Source organism: Merops nubicus, unplaced genomic scaffold, assembly GCF_000691845.1.
Source record: "Merops nubicus isolate BGI_N331 unplaced genomic scaffold, ASM69184v1 scaffold3395, whole genome shotgun sequence".
Classification (NCBI taxonomy): domain Eukaryota; kingdom Metazoa; phylum Chordata; class Aves; order Coraciiformes; family Meropidae; genus Merops; species Merops nubicus.
The window spans coordinates 63125-69671 of NW_008607451.1; the positions used below are offsets into that span (position 1 = coordinate 63125).

Sequence of the window (6547 nt, forward strand, 5' to 3'; positions counted from 1 at the left end):
GCTTGATGGCAGCATTCAGACTGTCAAGACAATTATGTTTTGATTTTAAAAAGTGCTGGAAAGGCAGAAGATGTCATAATTCATTTCCATGTTGATACAGCTCCTAATGGAGGATAGAAGTAGAAAACAACATTTTCCACTTTTAAAGAAATAACATGTAAATTATTATTAATAAGATTAAAAAGCTATTTTAATGTTCCACTTATTTTTTTAATTCCTTTAATCCAGAGGTGACAGTTGTTACTCTGGTGTGTGTTTACCATCTTTTCAGGAAGCTTAGGCCAAAGACTGAAGTCAGATTTTGAGTGAAAACGTGTCTTGCTTCAGTTTGTTTCAAGCATTTTGTATTTACATGTAAGCTCAATAGAAGTCTTCTGTTGAAAAGAAGGATGGAGTGTGTGTCTTTGGGAAGGGTACTGAATTAGGCTTAAAAAGCTTTAGAAAGCACTGGGTATTGGGTACTGCACTGTATGCCTTTGAATTGCAGGCAAGCTAATTCATCAAGTATACATTTTTATATTTGAAACAACTGCCTAGCTTGATGAAAATCTTATTTTTCTCCAATTCTGCTTTCAGGGCAGCAAATAAATGCTTTTAGAGCTAACTGCTGCTGTGATTTTGAGTATTTCACTGGTGAAGGTACTTGAGTATTTCTCAGTATTACTAATAGAACAGCTTTGAGAAAAATGTACTTAATGCACAAAGCACACTTATCCTTTAAATTTATTTATTAGCTTTCTAGTCAGTCGGCCTTGAGTGCATGGGCTTTCTGGATTGCCAGTCAGAACTTATGTAATTTTCCTGTTACACAAGCTGGCAGCAGCACTGTTCATTTGAGCAGCTTGTAAGGAAGAAATAACACTTGAAACTTAGCTGCAAAATGAGACTAAATATTTTGCCATTTTAATAACAATGTGTATTCTTCATTATCAACTGTTTCTTCCTGAAGAAGTTTCTTCCTCTTCCTCTGCATTTTAGTGCCACCTCTAATTTCATGTAATGTTTTTGGCAGAATTTCATGCTAATAACTTGCAGACTATCTTCAGAACTGGAAAGCTGATATGATGTTGTAATTAGGACGGTGTAAAGAATTCATCAATTTACTTAAGACTTTATTTACAGTGTCAGAAAATAAGGATATACTAAGTTAAGTATTTCTTAAAAGTAGTTGCAAGGATCCTTTATTAGCCTTGGGAGTTTGAGATGCACAGGCAGAGAAAGCATTATAAACATCTGGCAGAAGATGGGACTTTTCTGTTCTCACTGTGCTTTAGTTTTCTTGCCTGTTTAGAAGAATGGTGCAAATGCATTTAAGCTGTTTATGAGACTTGTAATCATGGATTTTCTGGCTACAAAAAGCAGGTTAAACACATGTTATGTGCTCTGGTTCATTGGTTTGGTTCCTTTGGTACTCTGTGTAATGATATGCAACATGGACCTTTCACACTCTATTGAATTACAGATCTGGGTAGAGTCCTGCAGTGTGCAGAAATTTTCACCATTTGGAAAGGTCTGCTTTTTAGGTCCCTATGGCTTGTATTCAAGTTCTTTTGCAGCTTTTTACCCCTCTGTCCACTGATGAAAAAATCGGACACTATTACTGTTTTTTCCTCTGATGAGCTCTCAAAAACACACCAAAGGCCAAAGAGTCTTTTCTACTGAAATTGGCATGAAACACTTAAAATAGGTCATTGGGAAAACAGTATTTATAATGTCTGAAATTAATTTACAGTGTTCTAAAGACAGTTCAAACTGAGATGTTGAGTAGGATTAGAACAATTATATACAACTTTAAGTAATTTTAAAAATCAGATATCCAAATAGTTATTTTGTTTCCAATCACACCTTTTTTTCTTAAAGTGGATATAGGAGATAAGGCGTTTCTATAAAAGACTTTTATAAATCCTTTTAAAGAAACAGATCTGCTTTGTACCTTCCACCAAATGCCTCTAAAATGTTTGGCTAGCTGTTTTGACTGAACACGGAGTCAGGCAGAAAAACTGCCATGTCATGTACTGTTGGACTGCTAGTTGAAAGTGGCATTGGAGCTGCTGGCAGGCTAATATTCCACTGTAGGAAAAGAAGCAGGAACACTGACCTTCATGGCATGGTTAGTGTCACATACTCCTCAGGCTGCTGAGAAAGCCCACGGCCCCTCCAAGGGGCAGATGCAAATTGAACATACTGCTACTGCTGCCTCCTTCATCTCGTTGAACAGACGTGATTTGTTAGCTCCTTGGCTAAAGCACCAGGATCCACTCCTAGGGGAGCTGGCTGCTGTTGCAGGGAGGAGCAGGAAGGGGTGGTGTGAATTCAGCTCTCAAGTGTCTCTTTTCCCTGTCTGATGGGAAGTTAATACTTTAGGTGTCAAAAAAAAAAAAAGAGACAGAAAAGCTTGCAGGTTTAGAGGCACTAAAGGTAAAACCCGAACTCGTAGTGTTTTGAATTTTTTGAGTTATGGAGGCCTTGTTAATTTTGCTGTTATTTTTGTCTTCATTTCCCAGGGTTCCTAAGCTCAAAGACAGTCAAGTGACTTAGCAGACATGGCAGCAGCCATTCATGGGCCAGGCTGTGCTGAGGGTCTGCAGCAGAGTCAGCAGCTGTAGGAAATGGTGTTTCTCTCCAGCTGCAGAATCGGGGCCTGAATTATGCCTTGGGCAAAGGGTCACAGGGGACATCTAGTTGTTGTCTTCAGAGGGTTAATGATTCCTGGAGTCTTTCTCATTGCGAGATAGGGAGTGAGTACTTTAGGGAGAGTCACTAACCAAATACTGGGTTACATAACTGTGTTTATGGAAGGACACATTTGCTAGCGACCTTAAACATTTTATATAGATGTATGTAATTCAGAGATTTGAATGTCTTTTTTCAGTTTGCCTCTCATATAAACCTGACTGACTCTCAAATGAGTTTACTTTCTGAAAGATAATAGACTTCCTAATACATTTTGTTTATACTTCCACATACAAACAGTTGTCATAATTTTAAAAGTACTTCAAAATATTATATTTTATATAGAAAAGCATTCATCTGACTGTATCCTGTGCATGGTTGAAACATGCAAACAGCTTAAATCCCATATATGGGTCACCCTACCTTCCAACTGAAGGAAGATGATTACTTCTGTGAGCCAAATAATATATTCTGAAAGTTAAGAAATGCTCTCTATGGGGTTATAGCTCAAATTCAGTGCAGTCATCACAACTCCTGCCACGAAGCAAATCTGTTTAAAATAAAAGGCTAGAAAGACATATTCAGTCTTGCATAAGCACCAACTTTGAAACTACTGACCACGGATCTCATGTGAAGACAGTGGTGCTTGTTGCTGAAGTGAGAGAGTCAAAAAGGCTTGTTGGTGTGACAGTGGGGTGGTTGTCTCTTTCCTGCAAAGTCAGGCTTGTGACCCACAGTGTCAGAGAGGAATGTTACATTTCTGCTTAGAAGATATTCTTAATGCATCAAGTCCATCAGGGTTCGATTTACTTTTCCACAAAACTACAGTAAAGGAACAGATACACAGAATATTGGTACTTCATTTGCTTTGATGGCTGAGATATCATCTAATTCTTACTCAGAAAAGAGTTTTGAGAAACAATTTGTCATCTAAGCCACTCTATGATTACATAGATAGTTTACATAAAAAAGAATTGTTAAAATAGTGGAATTGTAAAGCCAAGTATTCCAGACTTAGAGTACTCCAGAAATTAATGTCCTAATTTGTCTCACTTCTGCATTGTTTTTTAATTTCATTAGATTTACAAAGTTGGTTGAGGCACAATAGGTGCACTCCTGGAGCATATCTCCCAGTTTACTTTAATCTGAAATGCATTCAGCTCATGCACTTCAAAACTCCACTGTGTAAACCAAAACACAGTAAGAGGGGACAACCAAGAGATTTCACATCCAATGATTGGAATTGAAATCTTCTTGTAGGTACATTCATTGTTTAGCCTTTCTGCTATCTTCATGCAGTACATGTAACAGAAAGAGCTGAGCTAATGAGCAACTATTCAGTAATTTATTTTAACCTTTTGTTCCATGCATGGCCCAGAGCTGTTATTGCCTACTGTTCAAAACCTGCTCTGAATCCAGAGTTATTAACATCCTCACCAGTTCCCCCTGGAGTGCTCATTGTAACAGTACGCAGGTGGTTGGCAGGCAGTAAGTTCAATTCTACTTCATCATAGAGATATGGAAGTGTGCAGTGGTTCCCCTTCTGCAGGCAGTGGCAGACAGGCTGGAGAAGCTAGTGTAGAAGCTATTGACTATTTTGTGTTTCCAAGGTTGAAATTCATCAGACTGAAGATTTTTTTAAGGGTGTTGAACATCGTTCTTGCTCAAACTCCAGCTGCTTTGACCTCTGCTGCAGCTGTGAGTGCCCAGCCTTTCTGCAAATCAGACTCCAGATTGTCAAGACAGACACTGGTAAAATGAAAGAAAATTATTAGTGAATATATGTAAAATAAATAAAATTTAAAAATGGTGTTTGAAGCAAGTTACCTAGCATCCTACTGGGAGTCTGAGTTTGAGGTAGAAATGATTGCTAAGTCCCAGTGTCAAGATTCAGGTGCATTTGCCATGCTTGCTTTTTTGTGAAATCTCCTGTTTCTTTTCCTGCACGCTTTCAGCTTTTGCAACAGATGGAAGAGGAGCTAAATGAGAAACAGATATAGTGAGTGGTCTAGGAGGAGCTGTGCTTGCCTTGGAGTTAAGAGTTTTCTGGAAGTAAAGTAGCTCTAGAACTAGATTAACCTGTGGCTTCCTATGGATTTGTGTCTTGTGGTTGGTAGGAAGCTTTGGTTGGTCTGATGGAAGCTTTTCCCTTGGGCTGAGTTACTTCTGAGGCTCTCCTCTGTGTGAATTCTTCTGGTTGTAGTAACTCATGAATGGATGTTGCAGTTTTGCTTGCATCAGGTCTTCTGTCTTTTAGCCAGCTGCCTACGTTGCAAAATACAGCACTGGGTCTCTTCCTCTGTTGAGCATCATTGAAAAATCTCTAAAAGGTTTTAAGTTTTATTGTAGAACTGAAAAAGGCAGCATCATCAAAAAGGCCTTGGTACTATTGAAATCTCATCTAAGGAGAGTGGATGGTCATCTAACTAAAGACTGGACCATAACCTGTCAGCACTGAGGGTCCAAGCAAAGCTCGTGCAGACAGCATCAAGTAATAGTGCCTAACTCTGGAGTCCTTGATGCTGTAGCCATAAAAAATGCTGCTTGTAGTGTAGCTCTCCCCTACCCCTGTCACTGCCCAGGCTTAAAAAAGCAAACTGGTGGGGGAAAAAAAAAGTATTGTGGAGCACAGCATCTGAAGGCACAAGGCTGTATAGTGTCATAGTTAATGGCAGGGTGTGAGGTCTCAACTCTCATGTCTGTAGTGCCTCCAATGGACAACTGTCGTGGGAGCAGTTGAGCCTGAACTGTAGGAGTTGATTAGACCCTTTTGTGAGAAAGTTTGACGTGTCTGTTGGTACTGGAAAGACCTGAAGGAGCGGAAAGGGCACATGAGCATTGTTCCCAAATCCTGTCTCACTCCATTCGTTATCCCAGTCGCGTAAGTTAGAGCCAGTGTCAATGTAATAGCTTTATTAACCATCGTCACACTTGGGAGACCAGTATTGTTTGCTCTTTGTCATTAATATAAATTTATCTGAAGAAACGTGTTAAATAATTGGTTTTGCTGAAAGTCCCTCTCTGAAACTTCTAGAAAACAACTTATTGAAGAAACATGATCTATCTTTGAAGTTATCCCTAGTCTGAGCCAGGGTTTGGACCATATACCCTCCTGGCATCCCTCCTAACCTAAATCACTCTGTGACTCTAAGGATGTTCTGAAGCGTGCAAATGAAAATGTCAGTGATGTAAGAAAAAGAGATGTTGATGAGAATCAATGCCTGTGTGCTCAACTCTAGCTCTTAACAGGGGAAGCAGTACTTTGCAAGCCATCAGAGAGTGATGTGCTTCAGCTTGCAGTATCACTTTGTTCTCATACGGATGCTTTGCTGTCAGTGATGCATGTGAATCCAATAGTATTTGGGAAGTTACTATGGAGTAACTTCTTTTTTATTCTTTAGCAAATGACTGTGTATTTACACCACATCCAGCCTCTCGAGTGATTTCTGCGATTTATTATTTGGATTATTATCTTGAGCATTTAGAGAATATTAGTAATTAGTGCTCTATAAATTTAATTCCTAGTTGGTGAGGATAGTATAGTTTCTACATATAGAAAATTTCTATACGCAGTTTCTATTTATAGAAACATTGCAGTTTCTCAAATATATTAAATCTGCTGCTGTGTTGAGAAGAAATAAAAAGGAAGTATTCTTATCTGTAAGATCTGCAATTAAAACTAGTTTGGATTAGTGCACTAGATTGTAAACAGTATCTTTAAGATTAATGAGCTAAGTACTGGAGCGATCATGCTTTCCACTTTCATCCTGTTGCAATTGCACACTGGGACCTCTGAACATTCCTTCCTATCTCCACTGTAGAGCAATGGAAAGTCACAGGAGAAGGGGAAGGAGGGGAGCTGGTTGTGCATAGC

General features: G+C 38.9%; 1 protein-coding gene across 1 annotated transcript in view; it reads left to right on the forward strand.

The window, feature by feature from the left end:
- PEPD (peptidase D) overlaps nucleotides 1-6547 on the forward strand; it is a gene marked incomplete at both ends in the record, with an annotated part of 88239 nt that overhangs the window by 60874 nt on the left and 20818 nt on the right. The window lies entirely within an intron of this gene.